We start from the raw sequence: 27,166 nt of genomic DNA, 5'->3' as shown, positions 1-27,166 counted from the left end.
TTTTAACATGCATACACATCACAACACACATCATAACGCATAAAACAACATATAAAAACAATAAATATGAAAATTAAAATTTCCAACTATTATGACCTCATCCAACGCTGCCCTCCAATATGTCACCAATGGATCAAGCTGTTGCGTATGCCGCTAATGGGTCATGTCGTCGCGTCTATCTTGCTTCCTTTTCTACTGCGTCTCTGGTCCTCATAGCACCACACCTTGCAAGGATACGATCCGCGACAAAAATAAAATTTTACATTTATCGATCCTATATTCCACAAGGGAATATACATGTAATCTAGATTGAACAGAATGTAAAACAACAACAATAATAATGTCACGCCCCCAGAAGAGTCCATGTCCGAGAAAATTTCGACAGCATCTCCCCTGTATGGCGGACAATCAAAATTTTCTACAAGCACTAAATACTCAGCCACATGCGGCTGGAATAATAACAGTAATAAAAATCAATCACCACGCAGTTTATATATATATATTCAGCCTCTGGCTGACACAACCACGCAGTAATAATACTCTGACTCGAAATCAACCCTACTCAACTACACTCGTAAAGCCCAAATCCGATTTTTCTTACCTCTTCTGCCGTCCAGGCAGGCATGTAGTAGAGTAAATCCAAATCATACGAAAAGTCCATCCAACGAAAAGATTCCATACAATATCCATATGTAAGTCCAAAACAAAACTAAAATAAAGTCTGATAGCGAAAAGCTAAAAATGAAACAACTCAAAAACCAGCAGCGGAGTAGCACTACGTGCAGTGGGGACTAGCGACTGGAACTCCCTCCTGACAGCATCAACCTGAAAATAACAACAATGGAGGCGGGGTGAGTCCAACACTCAGCAGGTACAGTTGATATGCAAAGTAAAGAAACAACACCTAGCACTAATCATGCGTACAGTCTCCTGATAAGAAAGATAAGAATGCATCTGAAATAAACAGGAGAATACTGTACTAACCAGGTCCTGAGTATAAGGTCAAACAGTCCGAGGGATAAGGAATCCTGTATGCATAGGTATCCAAACAATATGCAGCATATAAATGCAGCAAACACAAACACAAGCAATAAATGCATCATGCATATGATGCCAATGATGCGTCCTGGTCACCCCTGACGCCAGTCGATCATCTCATACAAAAGTGAGGCCGAGTGGGTAGGGCTGTGACAACCGTGCACTCTGTCGTCACTACTCCTGATGAGTGACCGAGTGGACGGGATGCTGTCGGAGTACACCTATCCTCCTACCCCAAATCATAGATGGGGGAGCGCAATGCTCTCAACTCCCGGTACTCAAAGATGGGGAGGAATCCCTGTCGGATAACTCGTTGTGTCACACTACCCACGAGCGGACCAACGGTGCCTAACAGAGTCCCTGCTGCAACACACTCATCCTGAATCGACCACTAACCCATGAGTGGTGGTGTGTGCACATCCATGTAACTGGCGATGTGCTCAACAATAATGGAGCGGACTATCGCACAGCATGCAATCATGCAAATGATGCATGGCAATAACCATATAAACATCCTGACCTAATCCATATATATATAGAAAAGTGCACCCTAGGTCAACGAATCATATCGAATCAAAGGTACACAGAAGGTATAAAAACCTAGGTCCTGAACATGGTCAAGCATGGCATATCACTACCCCTATAAGCATGTATAAACAGGTAAAAATATACCTGAGATGCAAAACCAATCAATCAATCAAGCATGTAAGATTTGGGTAGTGATTAACCGGAATAGATAAGAAACATAATTAATGCAACATGTTAATTTAATTACTAAGCATATCAAATGACATAAGTCAAAAGTACCCGCCTCCAATAGAAATGTCCAAATCCGACATCGAGATACTCGTCTCGCGTCAAAGTCCTGAAATACCAATACACAGATATTTTATTTAGCTAAAAATTCTAATGAATTGCTAAATAAAATTCCCAACACAACTTAGGACAAAACCCTAAGTCATAATCATTAACCTACCTAATTAAACACAAATAATTTTAGTTACTCAACCTGTATCAAATAACTAAATCAGACTCTTAATTCAATTAGGAAACCCTAATTGTCGATTAACCTAAATTGATCATCAATTAACTTGTCCACATAAAAACCTAGATCCACCCAACCGTTAAACAAGAACCTTACCTTTCACTGCTCTCTAGGTTCTGTCTGTATCGCCAACACCTGCAAATATTCCAGCCAGCATAAGGATTCTAGTGACGTTAAAATGATCACACAAGAGATCGAATCCACACTTACCCCTAAGTGTCTACTGATGACTCTCAACAACCCAAAATTTCCGACAGCCAGGACCAATGAACAGCAACACTCAGCTAGTACTCATGGCAACCGATGCTAGGGCTGAGGCTTAGTCGACAAGGGCAGAAAGCACTAAGCAGTGGCGTCGGCACTGTGCAGAGGTGCGGCGGGTCGTGAGCACAGAGAGAAGAGGGAGTCGGGTGTCGGCCAGACCTAGAGCGGAGGAATTCACAGCGGTGCAGGCTGTGGCTAGGGCACGAACAAAAACCCGGTCGCCGGCGCTAGGGCATAGGCAATAGCGACACTGGTTCGAATCAAGAGACAGCAGCGACACTGTGGTGGTCGATGCTGAGGCACCAGAGGTGAGGCGCTGCTCCGTGCGTCGCCGGCAACAGTGGTGTCGGGTCGGAGTGGCGGCGACGCGGCTAGGGATCGGCTCCGGTGCTCGAAAGAGGGAGAAGGATGTCTCGGTGGCTGGCGGCTCCTGGTGCGGCTCGGGAAGGAGGAGAAGGAGAGGCCGACGTCGATGGAGAAGGTGAAGTGCTCGGTGACGAAGAGGAAAAGAAGAGGGGAAGAAAGGAACCGTCGGATGGTTAGGGCACGGCACGCGCGGGTTCGGCGAGAGAGAAAAGAAAAAGAATTTAAAAAGGAAAAATCAACTTTTCCTCACTTAAATGGGGTAGCCTAAACAGGCTTTTCCCGGGCCCCGTTTTTGTCCCCGTTAACTCGTCCGTACGAGCTCCGAAAAATACCCGAAAATTTCCAAAAATTCCAGAAAAATCCCTTATTAATATTTCCTATTTTTCCGGTATTTTACAAATAATACCGCAATCGACCATATTTAATTATTACAATCATGCACACACAACAACCTCGACATGCCCGAGGGTTCAAATCACACACAAGCACACAAAAGTCATAATAGTTGGATCTAGAATGCCTGCAACCACAGAGTTAATCTATCTAGCACATCCTACTATTATCTAGCCTAAACTTATGTATGAGTAGTGCATAATTTAACCAAAAACCAAACACACAGAGGCAGAAAACTAGCTCTGATGCCACTTGTTGGGTGCTACTTAGAATACCATTCTGTTTCCCCTGTAAAAAAATTTATACAAGCACATAACTTTTCTTAGCAACCCATGTGCTCTTCAGAAGTTAAACTTGGATTGGAAATGAAACTTAACATTTTTACTCCAAGTTCGTTCTTCAAAGTTAAACTTGGATTGGAAATGAAACTTAACATTTTTACTCCAAGTTCAACCCTTGTGTTCGTCAGAAGTTAAACCATATTACAGAAGTTGATTAAATATCTATTTCAAGGATTGGCTTCCAGGTCGTTGGCAAGGCACTAGACCTTCTTGGTTATGAGATCATCCATCACTTCCTAGACAAAGCCTTTCAAAGAAATTGAATATTTAAACTTCTCATAGTAACCTTAGGTTTAATTACAGAGACCTCAATCAAAGCACAAGATCGAAACACAAAATCAAAGCACAAAAATGAAAACACAAAATCGCTAGCCTCTTGTATTGGTATTTCATGATCCATACAAAGAAAACAAAACTAGTTGTGCTACGGAATAAATAACTAGTTGTACCTTTCTTTGTAGACAAAGAACTTTCGATCTTCTGTCGTATTCCTCTCTTCTTCTTGGACGTCGTGTGGGAGAAGATCTACCAAGACAAAAACACCTGAACCCTTTTTGTTTCCAAGCCGCCTACCACAAAAGGATGCAAAGAAAAGAACGCTTCCTTCTTCTTCTCCTCCAAAACCTCCGGCCACCAAGGTGCTTCATCTCTTCATTTTCTTTTCCTCCAAGCTCCGACCACCAAGAGAAGATGGGGCACCGGCCCTAGAGGGAAGAAAAGGGAAGAAGAAAAGAAGTGGGGCGCCGACCCTAGAGGAAAGAAAAGAAAGAATGGGGCGCCGACCTTAAGGGATAGGAGAGGGTTTTTAGTTGTGGAGAAAAACTTATCAATTCTTAATTGATTGATTTTTGTGGCATAACCTCCTCTCTTTTTATAACCCTTTGCCCCAGGTAAAAAAAGAGAAAAAGTAATAGATTTTTGTTTAGAAAAGAATTAACATAATTTTTTTTAGAAAAATTTCTTAAGAAAGAATTAGTATAATTCTTTTTAGAAAATTTCTAAGAAAAAATCAACATAAATTTTTTTAGAAAAATCTCTAGAAAAGAATTAACATAATTCTTTTTAGAAAAATTTCTTAGGAAAGAATTAATGTAATTCTTTTTAGAAAATTTCTAAGAAAGAATCAACGTAATTCTTTTTAAAAAAAATCTCTGATTCTGTTGAGAAAAAATCTCCCCCCCCCCCTTTTTTCTTTTCTTTTTCTTTTGGTTTGGCCGACCCCTTCCTTGGGCACCAAGCAAGGCTTGGCCGACCCCTTTCTTGGGTAGGAATCAAGGCTTGGGCGACCCCTTGCTTGGGCACCAAGCAAGGATGTGGCCGGCCCCTTTCTTGAGTAGGAAGCAAAATCAAAAAGGGTTAATGCGAGGATTTATAGAGGCTACAACAGGGACCAAGATGAGGAATTGGTTTTGACCTCTTGATGGACTTGAGCTTCTTGTGTTCGACCCGAACACCCAACTCAAGTTCATCAATAAATAACTCATACTACTAAAGAGTTATTATTGAACAACCGCACCAATCCCATATTACAATATGAGCTCCTTCTTATCATGAGTGTGTTAGTCTCCCTGTGTTTAAGATATTGTATGCCCTTAATTAAATGAGTTACTGACAACTCACTTAATTAACATCTAGCTCCAAGAGTAGTACCACTCAACCTTATTATCATGTCGGACTAAGTCCACCTACAGGGTTTACATGATAATCCTTATGAGCTCCTCAAGGGGACATCATCAACTTGGATTACTAGGACACAGTTTCCTTTTTATAATCAACAACACACCATATAAATAATATTATTTCCCAACTTATCGGGTCTATTGATTTAACTGAATAAATCTCACCATTTGATAAATTAAAGAAATAAATATGCACATCCATAATAACGGAGGTTTTGTTCTTTTATGCAGTCAATATAAAAAGAAATAACCTCAAATGGTCTTACTCAATACACACATAGTGTACTAGTGTAATTTTATAGTCAAGATAAACTAATATCAAATTACACTACAACCATTTCAATGATTTGCCCCTATTCATCTCGGTCATGAGCTACTATTTATAATTTATAAGGAACTAATAACATGATCTTCTGTGTGACACCGCACACCATGTTATCTACAATATAAATTAAATGGACAACTGTATTTAACTAAATGCAGACATTTGACCAATGTGATTCTCATTTCAAAATAAATATTCATACAAAAAGCTAGGCTTTTAATATACATCCTAACACCAATGGAGTGAGAAGAATGACACAGGGAGTGAGAAAGATGACCTTGGTGCATCCAAGAGACAAGAAGCCGGAAGGAAACTTGCGTAAGGTAAGCTGGTGAGATGAGTTGAGTGATATGTATTTGGGATGAGAATAGACTCAACTATAGGCGAATTCATGCATTGTCAAGTGAGTCAAAAGGTTTAGACGGATGAAATAAGGTTTTCAATCAATTGGATCTTCTAGTCAATCAAACCACTGGTTTAGTCGACCTATGTATTGTATATCTATAATCCACTTGATAGGTTATTGCTATCGAGCGATTAGATACTAGGATCGGACAACGAAACCCACATGGAAAAGGAAAAGTTTTTTTAAATAAGAATCATATATTTTTTTTAATCCTGTATGCTAGTTGTTATTTAGAGTTTTCTTGAACTTGCATACTTAATATACTAAGTAATCTACTAATTATTGCATGCCAAAATTTGTTTAAGCAATTAAGTCGGGATTTGCTCTTACATTTTCTAAGTTAGTTTAAATTTCCGGTGCATACTTGTTTTGTTCGTACTTTCCCCTCCTCTAATGTTAAATTAGATCCTACACCATGGTTCCATATTTTTGAGAAAACAAAGTTTTGTTGACACTTTACTAAGAATTAGTTGACTGAATGACCAATCTAATCGATTGATTATTGGCTTGACATTAATTAATTGGGTAGTCAGCTAATTTTACTATTCAAGTTCATAGTATGATTTCTCTTTTCTAACAATCAATTGATTTTAGATCTCAATTAACTAGTTAGTCAGCTGATCAAAAGACATAAATTTAGGTTTGAGCAATCGACTCGCAAGTAAATAGTAGACTTGTAATTAAGCTACAATTAGTAGACTATTTGCAATAGATAAGAATATGAAATCAAGTTTTAGTCAACCTCACCATGGTCTTTCATCTCTTTATGATGAAGCTCTTCATAAACATATTTCCTAATCAACCTTCCTCCCAAATTCAAAATCAAACCTTATTTCCACTTCATAGAACCTAAGCAATGTCCTTTTGTACCCAAAATGCTCATTTTCTTGTTTTAGAATATTTCATTGAACTGATCTCATTTTTATTCATGCTTTACCCATGATAGTGCATCAATAATACATTATCCCATACATCATGCATATCACATCTTAATCTCATTTTTTTAGACTTTTAAGGCAACGATAGCATATTGGTGGATCCAACGAGGCTCCATCACACAAAGTGGGTGCCTTGTAGTCATGCATCGAATCTTGTTTTCCTTTTGAGAAATATCAAAGAAAATTCCATGTTCAAAATAACTAGCACATGTTATTTGAACACTCAATTCGTCCAAATATTTTGTAGGAAAGTCACTGACATTGTAGATCTTATATGTTGCATAAATTAGTGCATTATACTCAATTTATAAAAATTGGTCTATGCAAATAATTTTCAAATAATTTGAGAAAGAACTCTTACACTATTAAGGCAGGATGAATAGATTTCTAGTTCATCCTCGCTATCGTTAGGGAATATCTTGAGTGTGTAGGGAGCTCGAGAGTTTGTGTTATGATCCATCCAAAATCCCCCTTCTCATTGGGTGATGGTGTGGAAGCTTCCTCCATGGATAAGCATGTGTAGATTAATTAACACGTAGATTAACACATGCCAAAGGGAGCCATAGATGTCCAACAAAGGCCCTTCCACTCAATGGCGAGGAGAGAAAGAATGAAATTTAGGGAAGAAAAGAATTGGAAATAATGAGGTTTGGCCCCCCCCCCCCCCCCCCTTTTTTTTTTGTTACCATTTACTGATATTACAAGTTTTCATTGATAAATTTAGAAAGCTATTAGTCATTATAAGTTTTCATTGATAAATCTAGAAAGATATTAGTGAGTATTCAATATCTTAAAGTTTATAATATTTAAGTTTGATATTCGTGCTCAGACTAATTAATATCAGAAATTCAAATATAATTGTAGGAATTAAAAAAATAAAAATATATAAATTGGGATATACCCTAAGCAAAAAATCATACTACTAAACTAAATATCCAATTTGATAATAAAATCTAGAAAGTTATTAGCCTTCCAATATCTTGAAGTTTATAATTGTAACGACCCGGTCCTTTTGGCCCATTTGGCGGCCCATTTGACGGCCCATTTGGCGACCCTCGGGTCGTCGACCGTCGGCCCTTATGTCGTCGGCCCATTTGGCGACCTCTCATGTCGTCGACCGATAAACCTTGGCCGTGCCGTTACTCACTAGGACTTTCCACCCCTGGCAGTGGATTTTTGCCTCCCCCAGGATTCGAACTCTAAACCTCCAGGTTTAAGTATTAGAGTTTATGAATCCTGGTAACCAAGTGAGTTTTGCCACCCCCCCCTCAGTTCAATGAAACATTCTAAATAAAATAATAGAGTCATAAATTCAAGTATAATTATAGGAATTAGAAAAAATAAAATATATAAATTGAGGTAGTACCCTAAGAGAATCATACCACTAGACCAAATACCCAATTTGATAATAAAATCTAGAAAGTTATTAGTCAGCATTCAATATCTTAAAGTAAAATATATAAATTAATTGGGATATTTCGAGAATTGAACTCGGGATCTCTCAAAGTAAAATATATAAATTAATTGGGATATTTCGAGAATTAAACTCGAGACCTCTCGCACCCTAAGCGAGAATCATACCACTAGACCAAATGCCCAATTTGATAATACAATCTAGAATGCTATTAGTCAATATTCAATATCTTGAAGTTTATAATATTTATATTTGATATTTGTGGTCGGACTAACTAATATCATAAATTTAAGTATAATTGTAGAAATTAGAAAAAGTAAAATATATAAATTGGGGTAGTACCCTAAGAGAATCATACCACTAGACCAAATACGACAGATGGTCAGAACTTCATTTGGGTACGAATCCTATTGAGAGGTCCACCAGAGATCAGAAATTTTTGAAGAAAAAACAAGATGTTTCTTTTGTCCCTTCCAGGCGAGCAGAAAATAAGGAAATGGATGATATATTCAAGATAATTACGTATTTACAAAATACTATTCTCAATTCATATAATAAAATCTAGAAAGCTATCAGTCAGCATTCAATATCTTGAAGTTTATAGTAAGTTTATAATATTTAAGTTTGATATTTGTGCTTAGACTAACTAATATCGAAAATTCAAGTATAATTGTAGGGATAAAAAAAAGTAAAATATTTAATTGGGGTATTCCGAGAATTGAACTCGGGACCTCTCGCACCCTAAGCGAGAATCATACCACTAGACCAAATACCCAATTTAATAATAAAATCTAGAAGTTTATAATATTTAAGTTTTGGTATTTGTGCTCGGACTAACTAATATTAGAAATTCAAGTATAATTGTAGGAATTAGAAAAAGTAAAATATATAAATTAATTGGGGTATGTGCTCGACTAACTAATATTAGAAATTCAAGTATAATTATAGGAATCAGAAAAAGTAAAATATATAAATTGGGGTATTCCGAGAATTGAACTCGGGACCTCTCGCACCCTAAGCGAGAATCATACCACTAGACCAAATACCCAATTTAATAATAAAATTTAGAAAGCTATTAGTCAATATTCAATATCTTGAAGTTTATAATATTTAAGTTTGATATTTGTATTCGGACTTAGGGATGACAATGGGTTAGATTTGGGTCCGATTTCATATTCTCCGTATCCATACCCATTTATTATATTCATCCCCATAACCATCGGGAATTTAACTTTCATCCCCATCCCCATACCCATCGGATGATCGGATATCCATACCCTACCCATCACCCTATTACTATCTACAATTCTCATTAAAAAAAATGAAATCTACTCAGAAGAAGACATACTATTTGTGATTGTGATTCATTGGGAATAAGTCTAAATCAATTTATTAGTCATCAAATCATGTACGTACTTCTTCAGGATCACCCAAAGAATCAACAGCTTTTGGATTGACCTTTGCACAAACAAAGAGTTAGGAAATAGAGTTAGCAACCTAACAAGGCAATTTCAAAGGAAACTTTAATAGATATAAATAAATATAACCTACTTTTCCTACCATATATTTTAACAAAAAGCAAGCTATTCATAAAAAAATTGGCGAAGAAAAAAGAAACATGCCTTACTAAGATTTTTTTCCCAAAATGATACAATTTCTTATACTTTTCTTGGAAGATATGACCTTGCCATCAATGCAGCTCCTGGAATGCGATATTGTGATTATCGTAAAATATGAATCCTTAATAAAAGAAGGCAAACTTTCACAGGACAAAAAAATACGAGATAGAATAGAAAGCAAATTGTCTCATAACACAACACGGAATTACTTGTCTACCAATAACTGAAGAAAATCTTCCATTTTACTTAGCATGAATAAACAAAGAAATGCAATGTTATTATTTCCTTGTTCTTTTACAAGAGACGCTAGTTTTATTATCCCTTCAGCATCACCGGGGGGTGAGTAAAGAAGCAACAATCCACTCAAATCCATATCTTGTGAAAGACATTCCTCAGTCATCTCTAATTGTATAACAAGAAATAAAATATGAGTTGATGACTATACTATATCAATTGTCAAAAAGTACTAAGACAAAATGGCATAGGACTTCTTCAGGTTAGCAAGCCATTTTTCAGTCTTGATACATTAAATTTAGAACAAAATAGATTATTATATTTATCAGATATCAAAGTTAAGCAATTAAGTGCATTATAATAGACATTTACCTTTCTTTAGGCATCATCTTGTCTAATTCATTAATACAGTCTATGCTGCCATCTGCTAAAATCATGGCACCCCATTCCAAATAAAATCACTATGAGAATAAAAAGTTTCAAGTTGTAGTTAATAGAAAAGATTTTAAAAGTTTCACTATGAGGAATCCACCAAACTTGTAGCTTTGTGATCAACAAAAATATATTAGAATTCACATTATATCCCAAAAGTATATTAGAATTCACATTATATCACAAAAAAATATAATTCAACGAAAACATATTAAGCATCTATATGTTACTCCCGATTTAATCATATTTAAACATCATTCAAAAAGTAAAATAGATCAGTTTCAACTTTGAAATAATCATAACTTTCTTCATCACTTGATATTGTAGTACCCTGTAAAAATATAAAATAATGAAAAATATAAATAATTGACCCAATAGTATTAAATTTATTGAACTTAAGTTATATTAAAAACTTACCCCATCAACATCAATAGTATCCTCATCATATTCGACTGAAGAGTAATATGCTTTTGTTTCTTGTGAACTTGTAGCTACAAAATTCAATGAAAAAGATAAATCATTATCGGAGATTATAAAAGAAGAATATTTTCATACAAAAAATAATAAAAACTAATTTGCAATTTATATTACCTTGTTTCTCATTTGATAACCAACTTTGAGCACTCATCAATGTTTCTATGGTTTTCGGATGAAGCCTACTTCGATGAGAACTCACCAATCTACCACTTGTACTAAATGCAGATTCTGAAGCCACGGTCAATATTGGAATGACAAGTATATCTCGTGCTAGGCTCATCAAAGTGGGATATTTGATTCCATTGGTCTTCCACCACTCCAATATGTCAAAATCCACATTTCTTGGCAACACTTTATCTTCTAAATAATGATTTAGCTCGGTCTTCAGATCAATATTAATGTCACATCAAGTGTTACTTCTTTATCAAAAATATCCAAAAAATCATCTGTACTTGTATGCAATCTAGTCTCCATTGATCTTTTTTCAACACTAGCATGGCCATTATTATTTGTGTATTCCTCAAGCAAATCATAATACATTTTTTGAATCCTTCTAAGAGGTTCTTTAAAGCCAATCTCTCCCTATGTTCTTTTGAAACAATACTCCACCAACTTTGACTTATATCTTGGATCTAAAATAGTAGCTAATCCCATAATTCCATTAATATTAGACTAATATTTCTCAAATTTGGAAGGCATTCATTTAACCACAGAAGAAATAACCTTATTAGGAGATGTGACCCACTTTAACAATGAAGCTTTAATTTCACAAACCTTAGGAAAAAAGATATTTGTTGTGGGATAATTTCTTCCAGAAAATATTCCAGTCACAGAATAAAAGACTTTCAACATTTGAGATACCTCTTCTGCTAACAACTACTCCTCCTCTGTTGGAAAACATTTATAAGATGAATCACAAAATCTCAGACGAGCAAACACATCTTTAAAAGTTATAGCAGTTATGAGCATCAAATATGTTGTGTTCTAATGGGTTTTACAATCAAGCACCAATTTTTTAACATTCATATTGTGTACTACTATCTGTGCCACATCATCAAACTTTTGCTCTCTTTTAGGAGATGCTTTCCAATATGCAACACTTTCATGAATTTTCTCAACACTAGGTGCAATGACATCCAAACCGTCTTAGACAACTAAATTCAAAATATGAGCAGCACAACGTGTTGGCACAGTGGGGTTAGCAAGAGGAGGGTGAATTGCTTGAAATAGAAAAATAAAACCCTTCCTCGATCTTCAACTCAGATTAGTAGCACACTTATATAAATGACGTTAAACAACTAATAAATAAGGAAATACACAAAGAAATTACTTGGTTACAACCTAAGTGGTTGTTAATCCAAGGCAAAGAAAAGCACTAAAAGATCTCCTTTGTGTAGGTGGAGAAACCTATTACACTTTTCAAAAGCTTAGGTATGTGCTAGGAAATGAGAACTAGAGTTGATACATATTTCCTAGGTCCAGGGGTCTTTTTATAGCCCCTGGAAAATCTTATCCATAGCTTAAGGGCGCCTCCAAAGGGCTTGGAAGGTGCCTCTAGTGAGGCACAGTGGATAAAGCTTTATCCACTGCGAACGACTACTTTGACTGGCCGAAGGCACCTTCGATACTCATGGAGGGCGCCTTCCATGCTTATGGAGGGTGCCCTCTATGCTTATGGAGGGCGCCTTCCGCCTGAAGATGGCGGAGGAGTGCGCATGCCTCAGAGGTTCCTTCAACCCTTGTTGAGGGCGCCTCTAACAATCTTCATCAGCTTCTTTCGCTCTTACGCTGCTCAGATCGCTAGGATGATAGCGGCCAACCGAAATAGAGCTCACCTGAACCCAATTTATGACCTTCTCCTCGAGCAGGCTTCCACTCCAGCTTCTCGTCCCTCGAACATTGTGTACGTTCTTCTCGTCCATCGGTGTACTCTTCCACATCACTTCGTCCCTCAATGCACCGAGCTGTCGGTTCCCTTCCCGTGTCATCCTTCTTGCTAGCTACGTCTTCCGCTCGACTTCCTGTGCTCCTAAGCTCCTGCACACTTAGACACAAGGATCAAAATAAAATAGGGCCTAACTTAACTTGGTTGATCCCACCAAAACAACCACGAGGACCAACAATCTCCCCTTTTTTGATGTGCATCAACCCAAGTTCAAGTTAGGGTTAAAACAAACAAGTTGCAATAAAACAAATTTCAAAAAAACATTTTAAGCATAAGTTTGCAATCAAAGAAATTCAAAAAACATAATTCAAATTCAAACTGATAGAGTTAGCAGAATTCAATTTTTTTAAAAAAATCTTAACCCCTTAACCGTCCTTGAATTTGTATCTTTTCCTCCTCCTTTGATCACATCAAAAAAACTGGGTATTTAAAGAATTTTAGTAAGGTTAACAATAAGTTTGAGTTTAAGAAAACAATTTAAAATTTTATAATTTTGCTAAATTAATTGAAATGATTGACAAATATTGAAAGCATAAATTTGACATGCTTATCAGTTTGTCAATTAAATATTCAATTTAGTAATTAGCTTACAGGCTGTGGCAAGACACTAGGCCTTCTTGATTATTGGATCATTAACCACTTTTAGACAAAGTCTCTTAAAGAATTAAACATTTGATTTCCTTTTCTGAAAGTCCAAAGTAAAATTTAGTTTAAACATGTTTTTGTAACCCAATACAAGTTCCTTCCTACTGGATTAATTAAAAATAGGGGGGGTGCATGATTTTTTAGAATTTTCCTAATTTATCTTTGGTGTTTCCTTATGCATCAATTGATTTTACCATAATTTCTAAATTTGATTTTTGAAAGTTGGTTAATTTTAAACACGCATGTTCTTTTAAACTTTCAATTTGACTTTTCAATTTATCATTTTCTAATTCTAAATTATTAAATAAGTTTATGGGACATGCATTTGCTAAGTTTAATTTTAACTCAGCATTTTCTTTTTCTAATTTGACTAAATCTTTAGAAAAAATCTTAAAAAACTGAAAAAACTGCTTGGGAGATAGAGCACACACCTCAATTACCTCATGTTCTGATGCTCCCCCTTCATCGCAGCTTCCTTCTTCTGATTCTCCCCCTTTATTGATGCTCATCTTTGAGCTAGTTTCATCTTCTACTTGGTGGTTGGTCAGTAAAGCTAGTTTGGAGAAAGTTTCGACCTCAGAATCGAAGGATGATGATTCATCCTATGTGACCTTCAGATTCTTGTGTTTAGAAGATGTTGGTCTTTTAGACTTATCTTTCTCCTTGTCCCTCTTCTTCAATTTTGGAGTCATCCTTGATGTGCCCTTCTTCATTGTAGTTATAGCATCGGACCTTCCTTTTGTTTCGGTAATCCCTCTTTGTTTGTGATTTAAATTTATTAAATCAAATAAATTTATTGAACTTCCTTACCATTAGGGCTGCTTCGCTTTCATCAATTGATTCTTCGGAGTCTGAATCGATTGTTCTTGCCTTCAGGGTAACGTTCTGACTCGGTCCTTTTCTTTGTCCTGCACACCAAGATTCGTGTAATTCGAAAGTAGAGAAAAGACTTTCTAAAGTACTTACCTCAAGACCCTTGGATATATAGTAGGAATCTATTATAGATGCCCATTCAAGTGTTCATGGGAACGCATTTAATTCATATCTTTGTGCATCCCAGTTTGTTACTGTTTCTCTGAGGTTTGATAAGCCGGTGATTAGCTCCTTGAGTCTTCTGTGTAGTTGTGCTACTGACTCTCCTTCTTTCTGTTGGTGCAACCTTAGGTCAAGGTTGACCTGGTTGACCCGACTCGAGTTGACTGACTCGAGTTGTATTTTGATGTTTGACAAGAACAGAAGAGTTGTATTTTGATGGGAGATTGTTGGTGCAACCCTTGGTCAAAGTTGACCTGGTTGATCCAAGTATGGAGACTTGGCACGGAGAAGTCCAAGTATGGGAACTTGGCATGTGGAAGTCGGAGAGGGCTCGGTAGCTCATTCTCTAGACTATGGTCAGAGAGGGCTCGGTAGCTCGTTCTCTGGACCGGATGTGGAAGTTGGAGAGGGCTCGGTAGCTCGTTCTCCGGACTAGGTCAGAGAGGGCTTGGTAGCTCGTTCTCTGGATCGGACGAAGTCGGAGAGGGCTCGGTAGCTCGTTCTCCGGACTAGGTCAGAGAGGTCTTAGTAGCTCGTTCTCTGGACCAGACGAAGTCGGAGAGGGCTCGGTAGCTCGTTCTCCAGACTAGGTCAGAGAGGGCTCGGTAGCTCGTTCTCTAGACCAGGAAGGCAGATAGAAAGTCCTGGTGAGTGAAGCCAGGTAGACGGAAAAGTCCTGGTGAGTGAAGCCAGGCAGATTGGAAATCCTGGTGAGTAAAGCCAGGTGAAAACCCTAGTGAGTGAAGCTAGGTGAAAGTGAAAGTCCTGGTGAGTGAAGCCAGGCAATTGGTGAAAGTCCTGGTGAGTGAAGCCAGGCAGTTGGGAAGTCCTGGTGAGTGAAGCCGGGCAAGGAAAAATCCACATGGATCAAGGCTGATCGGACATCTGGTGTTGAGAAGGTCAAGTAGGTCAAGGGAGTGACCGGATACTTGACACGAAGAGAAAAGTCCAAGTGGGTCAAAGGGATTGACCGGACACTTGGTGGGGAGTCTTAGCAGGTTAAGGGAGTGACCAGATGCTAGGCATGATGTACCAAAAGGTCAAGATTGACCGGATGTTGGTTCGAGAGACTTGGGACTTGGTGTTGAGGAAAACCAAGCTCTGGATCGATCAGTGGATCGATCCATTGATACCATGGATTCCTGATCGGTCAGCAGACCGATCCAGTGATACGGCTGATCGGTCTGCAGACCGATCAATAACCACACAGTGAGCTTCTGGGTGTTATCTGATCGGACTGAAGACCGATCAGGAGGCCGATCAGAAGAAGGCAACAGAGCTGGGAAAGGACAGCTGATCGGTCTAGGGACCGATCAGCATAGAGCCTGATCGGTCCCCATGACCGATCAGCAGCACCCTAGACCGATCAGGGTGGAGCCTGATCGGTCCAGGCCTAGCCGTTGTGACTCAACGGCTAGGCTATTTCGGGCTTCTGTGTTCTGGCCTTTTTGCCTTGCAGGTTCGCAGGTTGACTCAGGATATCAGAGGTTATAAAAGGAGTTCAAGGGCTTCTACAGTGCGCTCTTGCTTCTCTTCTTCTTCCTACTCCTGACTGTGATCGAGCTTTGCTGAGCTCTTAGCTTACTGAGCTTCGTGTGAGCTCCTTCTTGAAGCTTCGGGTGAGCTTTCCTCGACTGATCAGCTGCTGCTGTGAGTTTCCTGAAGTTGCTGCTTCGGATTCCAGTCGACAAGAACAGTAGGCAAGCTTTGTTTTGTATATTCATATTATCTTCTGTTTTGGGCTGTATTTTTGTACACTTTTCTTGCTGTTGCAAGAAGTTTCTGTGGCGAGGTTTCTCCACCCAGAAGGAGTGTTCTTATTAGCCGATTTTCCGGGGACTCATCCTCCGACGGATTGGTAGGCTTCGTCCACCTTACGGACACGCCGAGGAGTAGGAGTTTCATCTCCGAACCTCGTTACATCGACGAGTTTGAGGTTTGATTTCTCCGCTTTTGTTTCTATTATGTTTATTTCCGCTGCGCTAACCTTGATTTGTAGAAAGAAACGAACGATTTGGGTCGGCTATTCACACCCCCCCTCTCTAGCCGCGTCCATCGATCCTAACAAGTGGTATCAGAGCGAGGTCGCTCTTCGTTGGATTAACACCCGAGGGAGCACAAGCTAGAGATGGATCAACTCGGAGAAGACATCACCATTCCACCTTTCTATGACCGCGACGACTTCGCGTATTGGAAGGTAAGAATGAGGTATTTTCTTATGACTAACCTTGAAAATTGGAGTTGTGTTCAATTGGGTTTCAAGCCTCCGATGGACAAGAAAGGAGAAACCCTAGAGAAGAAGGAGTGGACCAAGGAACAAGTCCACCAATCCCTAGTCAACGATAAGGTATTGAAAATTTTTGAATTTTTTTTACCTAATGATGTTTTGTGTAGGATAGGTGGATATAACGATGCCAAGGAATTGTGGAACAACTTGGCAAAGTTCCATGAGGAGAACTCCACTTCAAGTCATGAAGAGGAGTCAAGTGAGCCAAGTAGCTCACTTCATGGAGGAATGGATTTAGAAGTTGAGGGCCACTCAACATCTAAAGAAGAAGAAGAGGAGAGTTCTTCTTCAAGTTCGGAGCAAGAAGAAGAAGTTTCTACCTCCGGAAGGGATGAAGGAGAGAGCGTTCATCCATCCTCAGCTCTAGGTAACTCAAGCCATTTAGTTTCTAGCAAATTACACATAATGTGCTTTGAGTGTAGGGAATTTGGACATTACAAGAGTAAATGTCCAAAGAGGGTTAGAAAGACTCCACCGGCGCCAAAGGTCAAGGAAGCCGGAGTCCCAACACGCAAGGGCAAGGAGCACGTGGTGTGCTTCCAATGCAAGCGAAGGGGACACTATAGGAGTCAATGTCCGAGGGGGAGGCAACCTCACAAGGACAAGAGACCGAGCGCGTCAATAGGGGGAGCGAAGGCAAACCCTAAGGTAACATTTAAGTCTCACTCTTGCAATAAGACACATGCTAGTAGTTTTGTTGCAATTGTTAATAATGATAAGCATGTTAACTTTAGGAACCAATATAGGTGCTTAGGTGCTAAACATGTTAGCCTAGGTAAGGACAACACTAGAAATGTCAATCCTAGGATTAACTCATCTAAGGTTAAGGGAAACCTAGATAGGAATCCCAAAACAACTAGACATATGCCTAGGAGTACCTCAAAGAACAATGACAAATTAAAACTTGAGGTATTAGAGAAGGAGAATCAAGTCTTGAGGTCAAGACTTGATACTTTGGAAAAGGCTCTTAAGAACTTGGAGAAGTCATCTCTAGGGTTGAAGGGTCAAAAACCAATGTCCAAGGACAAGAAAGGTTTGGGTCACAAACCTAAGTCCCAAGTGGTCAAGCCCACTTATCACAATGTTCCATTCGATTATGGAACAAGACCTAGGGCTAGAAAGACCATCACCAAGGTCACAAGGGGAGTCACCCCTAGAGTGGATCTTGATGAGTCCCAAATGACCAAGGCTTTAAAGCCTAGGAGGGTCATTAGGAGGGTTGCTAGGGAAGTCATCCCTAGTGAATATTTAGTGAACCCAATGAGCTCCAATAGGTATTGGGTTCCTAGGAGTGTGATTTCATCACGCTAGATGAGTTAGGGTGTGCCAACCTTACTTGAATAGGTAGTTAACCTAATCATGGCAAAAGGTGGCACTTTAGGAATTTTCAAGGTGTAATCAAGCCTTGGAAATGAAATGGAAATTATTCCTAAGGTGTTTAGGATGTGCCAATCACAATTGAAGAGTTTTCTAGGGTCAATCTAATTGGCACATAGTGATCTAAAAATCCTTAGTATATGATTTTAGGTCTAATACACTTAGGAATATGGATTTTATGGCAAAATGATCAAAAATGGCAACTAAGGCTAGAGTTAGGTATTTTCTATACCTTTACGTGTTATTTGCCATATATTGCTTGCCATATGCCATGTCATGACATCATACTTAATTTATCATCATTTGAAATGTCATGGTAATGCTTAAGTTATTTAAATGTCATGCTTTATTTAAGTTTCATACTTTATGCCATGACATCATGACATTGGCACATGTTTCCATTTATGATACAATTATATGCCATGTCATCATCTTGTGCATTAATGATCAATGAAATTGATTTAAGGACTAAAACACAATTTGATATGGAGATCAAATTGTTATTTAGAAAAATGCATGAGAACTTAGATTAAGCTAACCTAAACCCATATCTCACATCAAAATTGACTTGGATGTGTTTGATACACCTTAGATGTGTGTAAGATATTAGGATTGTGAGTTAGGATCAAGGTGCATAGTTCTTGTACCTAGATGAGCCTAATTCTAATTGGGGATCATAGGGAAAGCTTATGTACAAGTCATGTACATTTAGCGCTAAGATTGTGGTCCCAAATTAAAGGGTTTAAAATCATTTTAAAATTGATTTGAAAAACCTTGATGAAGCTTTTCTAGTGATAACATTCATCATTGAACAAATTGATACAAAGATAAGTTAACTTTGAGCTATTTCAAAGACTTTTGAACTTTGTATCAAGATTGAAAAATGGAAGTTATTTTCATAGAAAACTATTTTTCCATGATAGTATATGTTATGAGGAATGTATCCTCAAAATTTCACAATTTTTGGAATTTTCTGTAATTTTCTAGAGATTTCTGAATTTCATGGAGAGAAATCAGAACTTATCAGACCTTTATCAGGTTTGTGGACCGATCAGAAGGGTTTCTGATCGGTCCAGGGGAGCCTGGATCGGTCACTGTGACCGATCCAGAGGGAGCCTGATCCAGACCGATCAGGACGTGCCAAATGCTGATTTTCGACTGTTTTGTCTGAAATTTCAGCTGGGAGTTGGTGTTTTTGGATTTCTAAAGGCTTGAAACTCTCCAAGACATTGTTGATGCAATGGTCAAGGGGGAGTTGACCTTTAGGGGGAGTTTTACCTATTAGTCAAGGGGGGAGTTGACTTTTAGGGGGAGTTTTTACTCCTAAAGACTTGAGTGATATGGGATTATCACTAAGTTAATTGTTGACCTTAGTATCAAGGGGGAAATTAAGGGTTTCAATGAAAGGTATGGGACCTTCATTAGAAAGAAACTCTTGACCTTTATTAACTCTTTTTGATGTGTGTCAAAAAGGGGGAGAGTGTAGGTTTGGGGAGAATGTTCAAGGAAGAACATTAGAAAACCTAAGTTACGTTATGGTTTTGTCAAACATCAAAAAGGGGGAGATTGTTGGTGCAACCTTAGGTCAAGGTTGACCTGGTTGACCCGACTAGAGTTGTATTTTGATGTTTGACAAGAACCGAAGAGTTGTATTTTGATGGGAGATTGTTAGTGCAACCCTTGGTCAAAGTTGACCTGGTTGATCCAAGTATGGAGACTTGGCACGGAGAAGTCCAAGTATGGGAACTTGGCATGTGGAAGTCGGAGAGGGCTCGGTAGCTCGTTCTCCAGACTATGGTCAGAGAGGGCTCGGTAGCTCGTTCTCTGGACCGGATGTGGAAGTCGGAGAGGGCTCGGTAGCTCGTTCTCCGGACTAGGTCAGAGAGGGCTTGGTAGCTCGTTCTCTGGATCGGACGAAGTCGGAGAGGGCTCGGTAGCTCGTTCTCCGGACTAGGTCAGAGAGGTCTTAGTAGCTCGTTCTCTGGACCGGACGAAGTCGGAGAGGGCTCGGTAGCTCGTTCTCCAGACTAGGTCAGAGAGGGCTCGGTAGCTCGTTCTCTAGACCAGGAAGGCAGATAGAAAGTCCTGGTGAGTGAAGCCAGGTAGACGGAAAAGTCCTGGTGAGTGAAGCCAGGCAGATTGGAAATCCTGGTGAGTAAAGCCAGGTGAAAACCCTAGTGAGTGAAGCTAGGTGAAAGTGAAAGTCCTGGTGAGTGAAGCCAGGCAATTGGTGAAAGTCCTGGTGAGTGAAGCCAGGCAGTTGGGAAGTCCTGGTGAGTGAAGCCGGGCAAGGAAAAATCCAGATGGATCAAGGCTGATCGGACATCTGGTGTTGAGAAGGTCAAGTAGGTCAAGGGAGTGACCGGATACTTGACACGAAGAGAAAAGTCCAAGTGGGTCAAAGGGATTGACCGGACACTTGGTGGGGAGTCTTAGCAGGTTAAGGGAGTGACCAGATGCTAGGCATGATGTACCAAAAGGTCAAGATTGACCGGATGTTGGTTCGAGAGACTTGGGACTTGGTGTTGAGGAAAACCAAGCTCTGGATCGATCAGTGGATCGATCCATTGATACCATGAATTCCTGATCGGTCAACAGACTGATCCAGTGATACGGCTGATCGGTCTGCAGATCGATCAATAACCACACAGTGAGCTTCTGGGTGTTATCTGATCGGACTGAAGACCGATCAGGAGGCCGATCAGAAGAAGGCAACAGAGCTGGGAAAGGACAGCTGATCGGTCTAGGGACCGATCAGCATAGAGCCCGATCGATCCCCATGACCGATCAGCAGCACCCTGGACCGATCAGGGTGGAGCCTGATCGGTCCAGGCCTAGCCGTTGTGACTCAACGGCTAGGCTATTTCGGGCTTCTGTGTTCTGGCCTTTTTGCCTTGCAGGTTCGCAGGTTGACTCAGGATATCAGAGGTTATAAAAGGAGTTCAAGGGCTTCTACAGTGCGCTCTTGCTTCTCTTCTTCTTCCTACTCCTGACTGTGATCGAGCTTTGCTGAGCTCTTAGCTTACTGAGCTTCGTGTGAGCTCCTTCTTGAAGCTTCGGGTGAGCTTTCCTCGACTGATCAGCTGCTGCTGTGAGTTTCCTGAAGTTGCTGCTTCGGATTCCAGTCGACAAGAACAGTAGGCAAGCTTTGTTTTGTACATTCATATTGTCTTCTGTTTTGGGCTGTATTTTTGTACACTTTTCTTGCTGTTGCAAGAAGTTTCTGTGGCGAGGTTTCTCCACCCAGAAGGAGTGTTCTTATTAGCCGGTTTTCCGGGGACTCATCCTCCGACGGATTGATTGGCTTCGTCCACCTTACGGACACGCCGAGGAGTAGGAGTTTCATCTCCGAACCTCGTTACATCGGCGAGTTTGAGGTTTGCTATTCTCTGTTGTCGTTTCTATTGTTTATTTCCGCTGCGCTAACCTTGATTTGTAGAAAGAAACAAACGATTTGGGTCGGCTATTCACACCCCCCCTCTCTAGCCGCGTCCATCGATCCTAACACTTTCATCCGGAGGTTCGTTAGTTAATTCTGGAGCACGTCTCGTCTCACAAGCTTTGTTTCGGAAGTTCATTTATGCAGTTCCAAAAACTTCTCCCAAAGTTCCTTTGCTGAGTTGTAATCTCAGATTCGATTTACTTCCTAGGGTGGAAATACGCTTAATAGGTGGAACTCGGCTCATCCGTTTGCTACGAAGTCTACTTGCTCTTTCTTGGTCCACTGATATTCTTCTTTTTCTTCTCCTTGGTGGAATTTTGGAGTTACAAAATCATATTTAATTATTGGAAATATTTCAAAGTCGATTTTGAAGAATATCTCCATTTGTTTCTTCCAGGACACAAATTCTCCCTCGAATTTTGGTGGATAGATTGTCGATCCGGCCATCGTCTTTGATCTTAATGCTTCAGTCAACAGTTAGTCCTTCTGAGGTGGTTATGTTCTGATACCACTTGTTAGCATAGCGGGGCTGGTAAGAGGGGGGTGAATTGCCTGAAATAGAAAAATAAAACCCTTTCTCGATCTTTAACTCAGATTAGTAGCACACTTATATAAATGACGTTAAGAAACTAATAAATAAAGAAAGACACAAAGGAATTATTTGGTTATAACCTAGGTGGTTGTTAATCCAATGTAAAGGAAAGTGATAAAAGATCTCCTTCGTGTAAGCGGAGAAGCCTATTACACTTTTCAAAAGCTCATGAATGTGCTAGGAAATAAGAACTAGAGTTGATACATATTTTCTAGGTCCAGGGGACTTTTTATAGCCCTTAAAAAATCTTATCCATAGCTTGAGGGCCCTCCAAAGGGCTTGGAAGGCGCCTCCAGCGAGGCGTAGTAGATAAAGTTTTATCCACTGCGAACGACTACTTTTACTGGCCGAAAGCGCCTTCCATGCTTATGGAGGGCGCCCTCCATGCTTATGGAGGGCGCCCTCCATGCTTATGGAGGGTGCCTTCTGCCTGAAGGTAGTAGAGGCGTGGCCATGCCTCGGAGGCACCTTCAACCTTTGTTGAGGGTGCCTCTGACAATCTTCATCAGCTTCTTTCGCTCTTCCGCTACTCCGATCGCCTGGGTGATTGCGACCAATCGAAATAGGGCTCACCCGAATCCAATTTCTGACCTTCTCCTTGAGCAGACTTCCGCTCTAACTTCTCATCTCTTGAATGTCGCGTACGTTCTTCTCATCCACCGGTGTACTCTTCCACAGCACTTCGTCCCTCAAATGCACCGAGCATGTCAACTCCCTTCCCGTGCGATCCTTCTCGCTAGTTGCGTCTTCCACTCGACTTCCTGTGCTCCTAAGCTCCTGCACACTTAGACACAGAGATCAAAATAAAACAGGACCTAACTTAACTTGGTTGATCACAACAAAACAACCAAGGGGACCAACACAACGCATATAAAATAAAGACCCTCCTAGCATAAGTGTTGAATGATCAAGTTTATGCAACATGATCCTGTCTGAGAAGCTAGACAAAACGGAAAGCTGGGATCAAAACCTACTGCTGACGAAGAATAATACTTGTGGAAGATCGATCCGAGAAAACCAAAGCGGATCTAGGTGGATGAAGTCACAGAATGCCCTTCTTGTGCGAGGATCCAAAAATGAAAGGAATGATTCAATGAATAAAACCAAGACCTGGAGCTTCCAAAGCTTCCTGTGCACAAGAGACCAACCAACACTATCGTCAGTGACCTAAGGCCGGGGTGAGAATCCCTGGCTAGGCCCTCCGATGCTCAAGTCAGTGATCTCTTTTAGTGTGGAAGAAGGAAGAAGAAGATGAACAGTAGTTGAAAATTAAGGTTATGAGTGCGAACAACAATGTGTGCATACCTGGCCAACGGAGAGGATTTCCCTTTTTATACCACTTCATATAATCTCCGTAGTCATGAAGTGGACCCCGGTTTGTTAGAGTTTGTTTATGAGATGACGTAAGCTCTGTACTTGCATAAAATAACTTTTAAGGAATCTTTTTTGTACCTCAGATGTACCTTCTTTGTCATTTAGTACCTGCAGAAGAATCTAGAAACATACTTCCCGCCAAATTAGCAAAACCTGTTATACAAGCACATACCACAGATATCTTTTATTAAATTATTTATGAATATTCTTGAAACATTTGCTCCTGCCCTGTCTTATAAGTTATATCGGAGTGTATTTATCACCCCTACCTGCTTGTCCTGTCCTCATTATATTATAGACAGCTTGGTATGATACTGTGCCTTGTATCGGTCGAAATTGAACCCAGGTCATGTCCGGTCGGTTTATTATTACCGTTCAACTAATCATTCAATAATATACTATAAATTCTGTAAAGCCCTAGATCTTTTCAGACTCGGGCGATCATGTATACTCAATTAATAATAGTCTATGTCCAGGTATGCCCCCTTAAACAATCTTGGTTCTCCTATTTTAATCGTGTAAACTCGGTCGATATTGGCTTACCTCTCCCAAGGTATATCCCGACCGATATTGATCTATCCTTCTTACGGTATTTCTCGGCCGGGATTGATCTGTCTTTCTCACGGTATATCCCGTTCGATATTGGTCTATCTTTTTCAAGCTATATACCGGTCGATATTGGACCATCCCTCTCAAGGTATTGCCCGACCGATATTGGCCTATCCTTCTCAAGGTATTACACGGTCGGGGTGGCCTACCTCTCTCAAGGTATGCCCTGGCCGATATTGATCTATTTTCTTAATTCTGCTATCTCCTTTCCCTTTTTCACCTAGGACCTACAAAACCTAACCTATATCACTAGCCTTTCCTTCAAGTCTAGTCGAAGGAGGTGTAGCCGACTGACTAGACACAAGCCTATTTTTGTTCCTTTGCATATCTTTACCCGTGACTCTGCTATGGGCACTGTAGTGGCCCCGTGATCTTCTTTATAATAGCCCTCGTGACTTCTGGTACAACAATCCCGTGAACCCAAGTACAATGATCCCGTGAGTCTTTTGATCCTTTAAATAGGGCTATGATCCTCTCTTCATTCTCCATTCGACTCAGTTCTTTTTCCTCCTTGTTCGCCTTCTTCTTACCTCGAGTATGACTTCAGATCCCCCTCTTTGGGGACAATTCTTGTTGAACAAGGCGAAGTCTATATATGCGGTTGCCCAAGCTTTGGCCTTGGTTAACTATTTGGTTCGAGAAACTGTCCCGAGGAACCGAGTTCCTCAAGATTTAGAATCTCAAGCCAAAGGCGTGACTGCTCCACAGACTAAACAGACTTCAGAGGGGTTCACACTAATCACGGAGGGTGAACTAAATAGCCCATGGACGTCCCGATGAAGGCATAACCCAGATTATCTGCAGGCTAAGGCGGACCCTCTAGAAGCAGAGCTTCAAAGCTCAAGCAGGAAAGAGACTCTTCAGTCACCTTTCCACCGGGGCATAAATAAGTCTGCCCTCCCTTTTTCACGAGGCCACTCTGCTTCATAGTTTCCTTCGTCCCGGGTAAAATATTCCCACTTCTACATCCCGGGCAAGTTTCCTTCGTGCCAGGCAAAATATTTCCACTTCTGTTGCTTGGTCGGGTTTATCCTTAGTTGGGTTGAAGTTTTCCAAGAAGTATGAGAGATCGTGTTTCAGCAGGTTTCTATTCAAGTCTAGCTGAAGGAGGTGTATGAATTTATGTTTAGTTGAATTACCTAGTTTAGGCAACATTACGTGTTCAATCAGGCTTCGCCTATTGAGTATATGTAAACCCTATCTGTTCTTCACTTAATTGATGATATATTTCGAGCTATGTGAGAGTAAATACTTTAAATGCAATCAATATGTTAGACTCAATCAAACTCCTTTTGGCTTCGGTTAATATTAACCTTGTTGGGATTTTCGGACCGCGAAAACCGCTTTTTCGCGTCGTGAAAACCCCGAAACCCCCGTCACCGGATCCGTGCGAAGAATAAAATTTCGAAAAACCTTCGAGTATGAGTTTACTAACTATAGATCTACATTAGAGTTCTAGATGGTTAAGAGTTTTTACCCTTGATGCGCGCCCTTCGCGAATCCCGCTCGTCCAAGGTGCTGGATCTCAAGATTGTCAAAGTAGACAATCCTCTACACGTATCCACACGAACAAAAGAGGGAGAAAACCAAACTAAAGTGTGCTAGTACCTTAGTAGGGTTCGGCCAAGGTAGGATGAGAGGGAGAGAAGAAAGAGCTCAAGGAGGAAGAAGATAGAATGAATGCCTTGAATGAAAAAAAAAAAATTCATTCTCATTCATTTTGAGTGGTCGGCCACAATTGTAACTCCCTTACAATTAATGTGGCCGACCACATTAAATGGAAAGGGGTTTGTAACCTCCATGATGTGGCACACACATGTGCTAGCTTTGATGATGTAGCACATCATCATTAGTCCTCCTATTGCCAACTCACAAATGAGGTGGCAAATGGTCAAGTCAAACTTGACCTTTCATCTTCCTTCTCAAGTCAAGTCAAACTTGACCAAATCTCTCTCATGGTTGATCTAATCTAACCATTTGATTCAAACCAACTTAATATAATGAATCTAATTCATTTAATTAAATTGATTCAATGAGTCATAATCTAAATTAGACTCATTGAACACATGAATCAACTTGAGTCCAACTCAATTCGCCTAACTTGGATTACTCTTAATCCAATTTGGTTCAATACATGAACATAATCCTCTTGGTTCATCATATGAACCTAATCTCCATCTAATTATCCTTAGTATGTGACCCTATAGGTTCTTGTAACATTGGCAATGCCCCTAAACCCATTTAGGAGCATAAGTAATGAGCGGTATCTAGCAACACATCATTGCTACCCAAGTTACAAGAATGTTGAGATCCAACATCACCTTGTGACTAATAATTGTGACTCCTCACAATATATGGCAAGTGTCCTTCTATCCTAGACATCTAGATTGATCAATGTGAGGCATACACCGTGTCATCCTCTGACCAATCTAAATCTTGAACTCCAAGTAGACTCACTAAATCAAATGAGCTCAATATCTCATATTGACTCATTTGGGCATGGTCATGCACTTCGTGGTCTCACTCTATCAAGAATATCGATGTCACTCCCGTCATATAGGAGGGATAGATCCCATCTACATTACTCACATCCCTCTGCATAATTCGTTACATACCCAGTAATCGCCTTTATAGTCCACCCAGTTACGGGTGACGTTTGACGAAACCAAAGTACATAACTCTTTATCACCTTATGTAAGGATCCATGGTGACTTCAGGTCCAAGGAGGGTGTCTTCAATGAGCTCTAGGGCGCCTTCCCGTAGTGAAACGTTATCCTCAAATCTTATCTACACGAGGACACCTCCATCCTATCCAGTGTGCCTCCATCTTGCTCTGAGGTGCCTCCTCGTAGCTTTGAGGCTCCTCGAACACTGTTCATCCGAGACTCA

General features: G+C 40.0%; 2 non-coding genes across 2 annotated transcripts; both read right to left on the bottom strand.

Annotated features, from left to right (window-relative positions):
• Positions 1 to 8,912: 8,912 nt before the first annotated feature.
• TRNAP-AGG lies at positions 8,913 to 8,984 on the bottom strand. The gene has a single exon. It is a non-coding gene; the product is annotated as a tRNA-Pro (tRNA).
• A 201-nt stretch (positions 8,985 to 9,185) lies between these two features.
• Positions 9,186 to 9,257, bottom strand: TRNAP-AGG. The gene has a single exon. It is a non-coding gene; the product is annotated as a tRNA-Pro (tRNA).
• Positions 9,258 to 27,166: the final 17,909 nt, after the last annotated feature.

Source organism: Zingiber officinale, chromosome 2A (assembly GCF_018446385.1).
Source record: "Zingiber officinale cultivar Zhangliang chromosome 2A, Zo_v1.1, whole genome shotgun sequence".
Classification (NCBI taxonomy): Eukaryota; Viridiplantae; Streptophyta; class Magnoliopsida; order Zingiberales; family Zingiberaceae; genus Zingiber; species Zingiber officinale.
Note: the sequence above shows the minus strand (reverse complement) of the source record. Positions and strands in the feature narration are given on the sequence as shown.